The sequence below is a fragment of the Leopardus geoffroyi genome, chromosome B4 (assembly GCF_018350155.1).
Source record: "Leopardus geoffroyi isolate Oge1 chromosome B4, O.geoffroyi_Oge1_pat1.0, whole genome shotgun sequence".
In the NCBI taxonomy this organism is placed as follows: Eukaryota; Metazoa; Chordata; class Mammalia; order Carnivora; family Felidae; genus Leopardus; species Leopardus geoffroyi.
This window is the reverse complement of record NC_059341.1, coordinates 115,691,863-115,703,582: the sequence shown is the minus strand read 5'-3', so window position 1 is coordinate 115,703,582 and position 11,720 is coordinate 115,691,863. Positions and strand designations below refer to the sequence as shown.

The 11,720-nt window shown below is 46.4% G+C and overlaps 1 pseudogene; it reads left to right on the top strand.

Moving 5' to 3' along the window:
- The first annotated feature begins 337 nt into the window (after positions 1-337).
- LOC123590444 lies at positions 338-2,719 on the top strand (annotated as a pseudogene).
- The last annotated feature ends 9,001 nt before the right edge of the window (positions 2,720-11,720 follow it).

The window sequence follows — 11,720 nt, the reverse complement described above, 5'->3', positions numbered from 1 at the left end:
ATTTTTATAGAAAAGTCCAGATTTTTAAATATTGGCTCATTTGAAAGAAACGTGTGCAAGCCAAACAAAACACGTTTGGAAGCCAAGTTCGGCCCATAGGCGGGCAGTTTTCAACCCCTGCTCCACCTCAGAGAGTTGTAGGAACTAAATTAAATGAGTTTAAAATAAGATCGGTAATAATAATGGCAAACACTCACATAGCACTTAATACGGCCCAGGCGTTATTCTGCTTGCTTTACCGACCCAGTCCTTGTATGTAACCACGTCCTGCAAGCACCTCATAGAGATATTTTAACAGATAAAGAAAGTAAGGAAAAGAGAGCCCCCTCACCCTGCCCCTTCAGGCCTAGGGGCAGGGGTGGCTTTCCCTGGGAGCTGGTTCCCTTAGCCCTGTCCACATTTCTGTACAAGTTCCCTTTGTTAAATTCTTCTTGGTTATACTCTTTTGAGTATGCCATCCACTGCCCTCCGGGACACTCACTGACTGATATGAATGATGAAGAAGGTGGATGGGTCCTTGCCCTCCTGATGCGCACATTCTGGTAACAACTACATAAACGAGATAGCCACGGGTACCGTGAAGAAAATAAAAGATGATGCGACTGAAGAATGGCCGAGAGAGGCTACTTGAGGGGGAGACATCTGAGCTGAGACAGAAGGTCCGAAGGGGAGCCAGCAGCCCCAGGACCTGGGAGACCCCTCTTCAGGCACACGTGCCTGTCTATGTCAAAGTTTTGGGGCTAGAACAAGCATGGCGTGCTGGAAGGGTGACAAGAGGCCAGGGGGCTGGAAATTGGTGAGGTGGGGGAGAGTGGTGGGACGATGGTCAGGGAGACAGAAGGCACCAGTCACTGCTGGGCGTGCTGGGATCTGGGCTTTAAGACTATTGGCAATTCTTACATTTCCTGTAGGAGCCACAGGGATGAGAGGAGGGTGGCTGTCTCCTCTCCCCACGATGGCATGTATTTATTCATTGATATCCTTATACTCCAAAAAGGGGGAATCATCTGGCAGAAATGCTACTTTGCCTGCCATGTTCAAGCCTCCAATTCGACCTGATGTCGTGAACTTTGTTCACACCCACTCGGCAAGAACGACAGACAGCCCCATGTTGTCAGTGAGTTAGCAGGCCATTGAAGCAGTGCTGAGTCTTGGGGTGCTGGCAGAGCCGCGGCTCCAATTCCCAGAGTTCAAGGCAATGGGACTCACCGTTCTGGCCAGGTGCCTTTGGAAATGTGTGTTGTGGGGGCCGCGTGTTCGTACCAACCGAAACCTGGCGTCGTTAGCACTGCAGAATGAGCACGACACAGAGGCGGTGCGTCATCTGCTCTGCCTGGCTGCCTCCGCCTTACCAGTGCTGGTCATGTCTGAAGGTCATCGTATTGGGCCCCTGGGTGGCTCAGTCAGTTCAGTGTCTGACTCTTGATCTCAGCTCAGGTCATGATCTCACGGTGGTTCGTGAGTTCGAGCCCCCCCCCTTGGGCTCCGCACTGACAGCGCTGGGGCCTGGTTGGGATTCTGTCTCTCCCTCTCCCTCCCTCAAAATAAACAAACTTTAAAAAAACTAAGTAAATAAAAATAAAGGTCATCGTATTGAGGAAGTTCCTGAACTTCTTTTGATGGTCGAAGATAAAGTTGAAGGTTACAAGAAGTCCAAGGTGGCTGTTTTGCTTCCTAAGAGACTTAAAGCCTGGAATGATATCAAAGAGTTCTATGCCTCTCAGCAAATGAGAGCTGGCAAGGGGCAAAATGAGAAACCGTTGTCATATCCAGTGCAGGGGACCCTGCGTTATCTCTAATGAGGACAACGTTGTCCCCAGAAACATCCCTGGATTTACTTTACTTAATGTAAGCCAAGCGAACATTTTGCAGCTTGCTTCTGGTGGGGATGTGGGACATTTCTGCATTTGGACTGAAAGTGCTCCCCGCAAGTTAGACGATCTGTATGGCACTTGGCAGAAGGCTGCCTCCCTCAAGACTAACTATAAGCTTCCCACGCACAAGATGCTTAACACAGACCTTAGCGGAATCTTGAAAAGCCCAGAGATCCAAAGAGCCCTCTGAGCACCACGGAAGAAGACTCGTCGCAGAGCCCTGAAGAATCACATTTGAAGCTAACCCTGTATGTCAAGACTATGCCCCAGAACAGCGTTCATCGCCAGGCCAAGAATCACAAACTCTGGATGGACAGAGCAGCCGCAGCCTTAGAAGCCAAATCAGAGAAGACGGTTCCAGGCAAGAGGTCTGTGGTAGAGAAGAAAGGAAAGAAGCCTGCTGGTGTGAAAAAGCAGAAGAAACTTTGGCGGGGTTGGGGGGAAGGCTGCAGCTTCCAAGCAACTGAGAAGAAGCCTGCACAAGAGAAACCCACCTTGGAAGAAAAGAAGGCTGCTGCATAAAAAGTTAAATTTGTTTATTCCATAAGAGTCAAATCATTTCGGACAGCTAATTTTGAATAAAGACCTGATCAAAGGCAGGAAGAAAAAAAAAAAAAAGACTTTTAGGAATTCTTTGAAGGTCTTCCAGTAGGGGAGTTATTTGAGCTGTTTTTTAAGTCTACAGTCTTCTCCTGTGTGGACAGCGGATTATACATCAGCGAGAGGTTATTGCCACAGTCCAGCCTAGAGTTGTTGGTGCTTTGAACAAGAGTGGTGGCAATCGGGGCACCTGGGCGGCTCAGTCGGTTAAGCATCTGACTCTGGATTTGGGCTCAGATCATGATCTCGCGGTTCTTGAGTTTGAGCCCCGCAGTGGGCTGTGAGCTGACATTGCAGAGTCTGCTTGGGATTCTCTCTCTCTCTCTCTCTGCCCCTCTCTGCTCTTGCTCTCTCTCAAAATAAATAAATAAACTTAAGAAAGAAAAAAAAAGAGTGACGGCAATCAAAGTGGAGAGAGGTGAACGGGTCTGAGGTCCATTTACACTGATTCTGAGGTATCTTAATATTCCAGTTTTTTCCATCCAGCGTCCTGGACCCCTGGAAGACAGTGAGCATGCTACGAGATTTTTTCTTTTATATTTTCATTTTTATTATATACTTTCAAATTAATATGAACATATTCTGAATCATTTGTGTGCCCACCTTACAAGAGAAGAGTATCATCACATAATTTCAGTGGCCTCATTTGACTGCCTACAATGACCAGCATTTAACACACTGTAATGTTTTTATTGAAATACAACACACAGACAAAAGTATATCACCCATAAGTACATAGCTCAAGAGATTTTCACAAACAGAACTTTTGCGGGTAAACAGCACACAGTCGAAGAACACAACGCTCCAGAAAACTCTCTCGCACCCTCTCCAAGACCCTCCCGGCCCACCTCCCAAAGGTAGCCATCGTCCTGCTTTCTAACGCCATAACTTACTTTTGCTTATTTAAAAAAAATTTTTTTAACGTTTATTTATTTTTGAGACAGAGAGAGACAGAGCATGAACAGGGGAGGGGCAGAGAGAGAGAGGGAGACACAGAATCTGAAACAGGCTCCAGGCTCTGAGCTGTCAGCACAGAGCCCGACGCGGGGCTCGAACTCACGGACCGTGAGATCATGACCTGAGCCGAAGTCGGACGTTTAACCAACTGAGCCACCCAGGCGCCCCCTATTTTTGAACTTTATATGAATACAGAGAAGAGAATTACATTAGCAGGATGAATCCGACCTCTAAAAACTCCATCCTGGTGTGTGTGGGCAGTATGGGTGGGGTTCCCACCAGGGACAGACCCTCCATTTTAGTTCATGCATCCTGGGCATTGTGATGAAGATTTGACCTCAGAGACTAGAAACCAAATTATCACCAAGGCGGGAAGCCATCTCATTAGCATATCTTGCCTGCAACAACAGCATGGCCCAGCACAGTCATATCAGTGGTGCCGGGCATAGAGAAGGTTCACTTGTCGTGGCTGTGGCCGGTCTGTGGCACAGAGTTTCCCACACTTAGGGGAGTCATGAGATATTAAGGGTAAAATAGTGATGTCTTGACTTTTGTCCTTGCCTTTCCAATCTGCACCCCAGCAACTTCCCCAAGTCCAGACCAAAAGGTCTTTTCATTAATCTAGAAGAAAAGCCTGGCTGAATCTGCTTCTAGTCACATATATGCCCCCACCTCTAACCACCCTCCATAGCCCCCCACCTCCACCCCGTGTCAAAACAGGAAAACAAGCAAAATTTGGTTTTTAGCTACTCTCTTTTTCGCTCCAGTTCTAACGCCTCCTGTTACCCCAGTGACCTCCCACTAGTCCCCAGAGTCCCTCACTGGAGACACATCCCCTACTCATCAAAATGTAGCCCTGTTGTCTCCCATTCCCTCCCAATTCTACTTTCTCTTATGTGATGATGGGTGGCGTAGGGTTAATTGGAGGAATGCCCAGTGTGGTTCAGTGGAAAGAGCACTGCATTTGGGGGTAAAGAGGCCTGGTTCTAGTTCTAACATTATATTAGATTAACTGGTTGAAAGGGACAGAATTGAACTTAAAAAAAAAAAGCCACACATACACAATAATTAATGAGTTCCTACAGGAATCAGGGATCAGACACATCTGTATCAGGGTCTCCAATGATGTCATTAGGACAGACTCACTCTCTTCATCTCTTGGCACTGTTTTCCTTGGCTCTCCACTCATGGTGACAAGATGGCTGCCAATGGTTGGTCCTATCTTCTCAGCAACCCCAATGGGGCATATGAACTTTTCTTTTCCAATGTTCTGGAATCAAGTCTCATCACCTTTGACTGGCCTCCTGGGAACACATGTTTTGATGCTCTCATTGGCCAGACCCAGTTCATATGCTCATCCCGGATTTGGGAGTAAACCCAGCACCACTCAAAATGCTATGACTGAGAGTGGAAAGGGCTGGTTCCCCCAAAGGGACTGAGTTAGGCAGAAGCAACAGATGTCTTCAGCTATTAATTGATCGTGAAAGCTTAACAAATCTTTCTACCCTTGGGCCTGGTTTCTCACCTGAAAAATGAGAAGGATGATCCCTATAACCTCTAAGGTCCCTTCTACTTCAACATTCTATTATTCTACCTAATTTCTCATAAGAATTCAATATCGTGTTTTCATCTCTCAGAGAATAGCTCCCTTAATCCAATTAAAAGGGGGAACAATAAAGACATAACTGTGTATATAATAAGCCTGTTAAGAAGGGCAAATCCCACCATATATGCATGTCTTCCCCATCCACTCTCCAGGATCCCTGCCCAGTGACCCTTAAAGAAGGAAGCAAGAGGCTGGTGCCACTGGAGAGGGAGGGGGACCGCATCGGAACTAGCCACTCATTAAGTGATTAAATCGACCAATAATTATTATGCGCATCCTAGACCCCAAGCACTGTACAAGGCTCTGGGAATGCACAGTGAACAAGATACAGCCCCTGTCTCTAAGACAACAGTCTTGAGCTAGGCATAGACATGTAAGCCACTGATTTATCATCTAGAACGTCAAGGGCTATGGCAGGATGATAAAGCAGCTCAGATGGGCACCTAACGAGCGGAAGACAGGGTTTAGGGCATTAAAAGATGAGGGGATAGTCAGAGACGTCGTCCCTAAGATGAGGATCCTGAACAGGGTCTGGAAGGAGAGAAGTTGGCGTGATGGGAAAAGCAGAGAAAGAGCATCCTCAAATGTACCTAGTCGGGCATGCTCGAGGCACTGCGGTTTGTTCTGAGTGACTGCCATGTGGAGTTTAATCGGGGCAATGGCAAGAGGGGAGGCTGGGCCTGACTGGGAGGGAAATGAAGGACCAAACCAAGGAGACTGAGTGTTATCACGGAGGCACCTGGGAGCCACTGAAGGATGTCAGCAGGATACAACATCATATTTGCACACGATGTACATATTTGCATGTAACACAATATCATATTTACAAAGGATCTACCAGTATGATGTGGATCAGAGAGACGGAAGGCCAGATTCCAGTCTTTAAGAAGTCTATGATCACGCCATTCCGATGGTAAAGGGACTTCCTGTGCAGTATCTGTCCACTTGCTTCGTAATTTCCATGTTGTGTATGTCTGTTTATTCACACTTCACCTTTCCACATAGAACATAAAGCTCACCCTTCAGAAAAATTCCTGCACCTGAAACAAAGACTTAAAAAGCCCATTCCCATTCCAAAAATGGTCATAGGTGATCTACAAATCTCTGCTGAAAATTTGACCACACTCCAGTCCCCAGATCTCACATCTGATTGCAGAATACCTCGAGATCTCTGCAAGCCGCAGATATTATAAGGATTTCATAATCCATCAGCATTTACGGGGCAGACCTGGGACCCTCTGCTGGCTGCTCAAAGAACCTCATTGGTCTGCCTTCTGTCGAAGGGAGAAGGTCCAATTTTCTACAGAAAGTTGCTCTACACAAAGGAAATCATGGGTCCCTGCCTGCCTAGGCTTGAGGGTAGGAGATTATTCCTGGTGGCATAAATCCTCAGAGCATATGTATCTGGAGGAAAAGCAGAGACGCGCCTAAATAGCAGCGCCTCCCCGGACAGGAGAGAAAGAAGGAAAAGTACTAACTGATCTGTGAAAATACCATGAACCTGACCAACCCAAAACCCTGGTCTAGAGAACAGGTGGCTTCCCAATTCTGTCATGAAATGACGAATAACTGAAAAAAGGGCTGGTTTACACAGAATGATGATGCTCTCAGTGCACCGTAAGGCCAGTCCATTCGGAATCATGTGGGCCAACCACGGGGCGAGCAGACTTCCTTAAAAACTTTTATATTTGGCTGTGAAGTGCATGTTTTTGGTACTAGCTTCAACTCTCAAGCTCTGTTCCCTCCAGCTTAAATGACAGTGACAATGACAGTTGCTCCTTAGAGTCGTCCCACCTTCACATCTCGTTCGTATCTGTTGTCTCGCCTGGGCTCCTCAAGGCCCAGTTCTGTGAGCTCCCTAGCAAACGTCCACCTTGCAGACAAGGGACACAGGCCACAGCCACCGCACAGCGACCACCGCAGCAGGGCTGGGTGGTTTTCTAGGAGGGGTGGAAAAAGCCAAAAAGAAAATGAAACCAAAGACCAGGGGGCGGAAAATAAAGCCTCGCTGCCCAGGCTTTCCAGGCTCCGCACAGGCTCCTGATAGAAAAGCTGGAGTTACTAACTTGGCCTCTAAACTGAGTTAGCTCTTTCCCATCACCATCTCTCAGCTGCTTTCCCAAGGTTTTCTCCTCCCTCCTCAGTGACAACTAAGAGTGTCACTAGAAAGGGAGGGGTGGGAGGAAAAGGGACTGGAAAGAGAAAGGAAGAGGAAGGAGAAGGAGCAAAAGAGATCCCTGGATAGCAACTCAAGAAAAGTTAGGTTCCCTTTGAAGAAAGGAGACGTGGCGGAGCATAAAACAGAAATTATTAATGATGTTATTGGCATTCATTCCACAAACATATGCTGAGATCCTACGGGGTCATGGATCCATGATCATGAGCTCATGAGTTCAAGCACCGCATCTGGCTCTGTGCCGACCGTGCAGAGCCTGCTTGAGATTCTCTCTCTCTGTGTCTCTCTCTCTCTCCCTCCCTCTGCCTCTACCCTTCCCCTGCTCGTGCTTTCTCTCTCTCTCAAAATAAATAAACTTTTTAAAAAAGTATGTGTGTGTGTACATATTTATCTGTTGTGTCCACTGCAGAACTCTGGTAACGATTGGCCAGAAACCCACTTCTCTAGGGCACTAGTATACTCTCGTAGAGAGAATTCATTCCAAAGTAAGGGAGCTGAGCACAGACGTCTGTGGCTTAAGGGGGTAGGATTGAGAAAACCTGTTTCCGTATCAGATCTGAGTTTGAGTGACTTCCAAGTTATATGACGTCAAGCAAATCACTAAACCGTTGCTAAGCCTTAGGTTTCTTGCCTATTAAATGGGGAAGAAACACCAACCTCAGAGAGCTGTGAAGACATCTGGGAAGCTATAAAAGTTGAGCAACTCTCAACTTTTAGAAACAGAACACCAAGTATAGGCATTAATAGGATAAAGGGCTCTAAGCCACAGCTTCTCTAAGTGTGGTCCTTACACTCACAGCAGAAAGCCTGGGAGCTTGGTTAGCAGTGCAAATCTTCAGGCCCCATCCCACCCAGGCCTGCTGCATCAGAATCTCTGGAGTCCAGGAATCCAAGTTTAAACGATTCTCCAGGCAGCGTGCCTAACCATACAGGTTTGCCCAGGACCGAGGAGCATCTCAGGATGAGGGGCTAAAATCAGAAAGTCCGGTGCAATCTGAGATGAGTCGCTTGCTCTCTCTCCATGTGATTCTTAGTTCTGCTTGATTCTGAGAACCACTGCTCTAACGTACGTATGTGTATTTTCAAATTACTATAATATAGTGGGCAACACGTTTGAAGATTCTACCGGAGCGTTCCACAAATCCCTCGGTTTGAAGATTCTACCGGAGCGTTCCACAAATCCCTCGGAGACAGTTAGGAATTACTGGTTTAAGGTAAACCAGTATTTAGTCAATCTCCTTGTTAGGTCTGACATTTGGATAGATTCTGTTTTACCTGTTTGACCTTATCGCATCTACTAGGAGGTAGGTACTTTTATCCTTACCTAGGAAACTTACATTTAAAGAAGTTTGTAATCTGCTACAGGGTCACCAATGAAGCCAAAGGGCTTGTGGTTCAGAGTTGACAGTTTGCAGAGCCTCTGCTGGTTCCATTCGATTGATGGATGTTTCTCCAGGATTGGGATGCGTCTCACCAGGAATGAGAGATAATTTAATGAAGTACAGGAGATTTTAGCAGGTAGAGGAGACAGAATTAAACAGGACATCACACTGTAAGAAATAATACTAAAAATTGGTAATGCTGGGGTGCCTGGGTGTCTCAGTCGGTTAAGCGGCCAACTTCAGCTCAGGTCATGATTTCGCAGTCCGTGAGTTCGAGCCCCGCGTCGGGCTCTGTGCTGACAGCTCAGAGCCTGGAGCCTGTTTCAGATTCTGTGTCTTCCTCTTTCTGACCCTCCCCCATTCATGCTCTGTCTCTCTCTGTCTCAAAAATAAATAAACGTTAAAAATAATAATAATAATAATAAATAAAAAATAAATTGGTAATGCTTATTTTATAGCCCTTCTTATCTGCCAGGCACTGTTACAGGAGTCTCATGTGTATGAAGTAGGTAATATTATTACCGTCAGATCTCCAGATGAGGAAAAGGAGGCACAAAGGTCACACGGCTAGTAAGTGATGTGGCCCTGGAATTAGAACACAGGCATCGGGACACAGCATCCACATCTGAGCTATTTGCCTCCGCCTTGACACTCCTCTTTCAATCTGTCTGATTCCATGAAAAGTAGTTCCGGGTTAGAGCTGGCTTGTCTTTTTCACCATTCCGGGATTTGTTAGTCTCCCTTTGTAACTGGGAGAGCAAACCTCAGGTTCAGAACTCTCTGTTTTATTGACATTGTATGTGTTCTTATGGATATCTTCTATCTATGGTGAATGATACTGGATTTTCACTAAGACAGAAATATAAAGTTCCTTTTCCTTTAGGAAAAGTAAGTTATTGAAAGAAAAAAACCTAAGTCAGTAATAATCACACTGAGAGAATTAAGAAGGTGGAACGTGGTAGTGTGTTCCCAGGATGAGGGAAGAGGGGGTAAGGTTAGTGACTGGGGTAGCTGAATTTGGGGAGGTCCTGCATTTCCGCACATGCTCCCACTGTCTCAATCCTCAAGCTGTTTTGGTTCCCTAAATTCCCTTGTTATGTTAAGGAAAGCTGAACCAAGGAAAGGGAGGTACCCAGCATTCTTTTTTTTTTTTTTTTTTTTTTTTTTTTTAGTCCAAGTTAGTTAACATATGGTGTAATAACGATTTCAGGAGTAGAATTTGGTGATTCATCACTTGCATATAACACCCAGTGCTCATCCCATCAAGTGCCCTCCTTAACGCCCATCCCCCATCTATCTAGCCCATCCCCGCTGCCTTCCCACAAGCAACCCTCACTCAGTTTGTTCTGTGTATTTAGGTACTCAGCATTCTTAAGAAAATACTTTCCCTTTTCATGAGAGGCTCTCCACATTTCCTTCTGTTCGGACTTTCAAGCCTCCTTCAGATTTTTCTCGCTAGCAGCCCTGATCCAAGACCAGGATCTCTGCATTTGAAGATCTCTATTTGAAGATAGAGGAGGAGCAGGGACTTCTGATCCTTCATACTCCGTTCTCTCTCTTTTCTGGGTACTTGGAAGAACCACGTATCTCTCTCTCCTTAAACTTAGGTGGGTCCACGAGACCTGGTTCTGCACTGACTCGTGAATGCAAGTGCCGTGTGGCATTTACGAGGGAGAGTGCATTCCCCATGCGTCCTTCCTCTGTCCCAGTGACCTGGGAACTCCATGCTGGGGTCACCCGACGCAAGTAGATTCTGTCCCTGGGCTCCCACTCAGACAGAAGCTACCCTAGAGATCCATCAGGCCTGCAGTGGGTCCAGAGCCGGAGGGCAAAAAAAGAGCTTTTCTGTGCTCCCCTGTGATTTCCGGGGTTGGTTTGCCTTAACCTAGCCTATCCTGACCTATACAAGTACATCTCGTCATATTGTTCATTACCTTAGAAAGCACTTTCCACTACTGAGAGTATAAAGGAACTATCTAAAATGCTCAAGAGGATTTTACAAACAGGGATTACTTGAAACTGTAGGACCTAGGACTTCAGCAAGTGGCTCCATGTGCAATGGGACCCCTGGCAGGATTGGGTGCGGCTGATGAGGGATGTGGAGGACACAAACAGAAGGAGAGAATCCTTCCAATTCTATTTCTGAGAAACCATCCCTCCCCCAGAGCCAGCCCACCTCCAGGTCCGTGGTTGATAGAAGCACTCAGCATGACTCTGGTAGATCAATGTGGGAATTCTTATCCTCCTCTGAAACCAGGGTCAGGAATCATTCGCTGCTCTGGGAGGGTTTCTTTTTGTTTCTGTTGCCAGAATTAATCCTGCTGCCTTTCACGTAGGAAGAAGAAGAAGAAGACGTTTCTCCCATTTGTGAGAGTACATTTCCTTGTTATTGTTTTTTAAATCACGTGGAAATCTCTTACCCAAAGTTCTATCCAGTTAAGGCTTCTGCAGAACTAAGAGGTAGCATAATTATGAGAAAACACTTGCAGATGTCTTTATTTTATAAAAAATAAGGCTTTATATTCACTCAGTGATTTTGTGCATTCTCAAACGCATATGCATCATAGGACACTTAATTCTGACGACAGCCATCATGCACCAAGCACACTCTGTATTAAGCACTTGACTTGCCCTCCAGAGACTCCTCTCAACAGCTCTACAAGGTGGATATTGATACTGTTCTCATTTTAGACACGAAAGAGGGTCCAGCACCTTGCCTAAGTCCCATAGCTAACCAGTGGCCGCAGAGGGATTCGAACCCAGGCCTATCTGATTCCAAAGCCTGTGCTATTCGTGAAATCACAGGCACTGCTACAACACTCTTTCAAAGGAGGAAAAGACACAGGGAGTTTCGGTGTTTTGCCGAGCATCCCGTGTGAGATCAGGGAGAGCCTTGCAGCATCAGTGGTTCACAAAGCACTGTTCTGTTGGGGAAATGTTTATTTAGAAAACCACTGGGATGGAGAGAGAGAGAGGTGATGGCTTCATTTGTTATTCAGAGCCTTAGATGGTTTGAATGGCTGTTCCCCCTCCAATCCCAGTGCCCACTGGAACCAGACTGCAGCCCCACTGCAATGCCTGGCATGTCCCCGGACACACTAGGAGGAGGTGACCAGCTCCAGGGC